The following is a 310-nucleotide window of genomic DNA, read 5'->3' on the forward strand; positions in this document are numbered from 1 at the left end:
TCGCCGCCGCACGGGCGTAGTTTGACCGGGGGTCGCGGGGAGGTTGTGGCCCGGGGGCGTCGTGCGGGAGCTGCAGCGGTGCGAGGGCCGTCCGCTGGTAGGCAGAAGCACCAGCTGCTCTTCTTTTTTCACGCGAAGCTGGCCTTGCTGTTCTCCAAATAACTCTTCCCTGCCGGTGTTCGTTTCTCGAAACGGTCCCACTGCAGACTCAGAAGGATCAGGCTGCGGAGAAGTGGCTTGTTGAGGGGTTTTTTACCTAAAAAAGAGAATTCTTCTGCCTACAAACCTTGGATTTGGCCTTTTTTTTTTT

This window comes from Haliaeetus leucocephalus, unplaced genomic scaffold (genome assembly GCF_000737465.1).
Source record: "Haliaeetus leucocephalus isolate CR32 unplaced genomic scaffold, Haliaeetus_leucocephalus-4.0 Scaffold217, whole genome shotgun sequence".
Lineage (NCBI taxonomy): Eukaryota > Metazoa > Chordata > Aves > Accipitriformes > Accipitridae > Haliaeetus > Haliaeetus leucocephalus.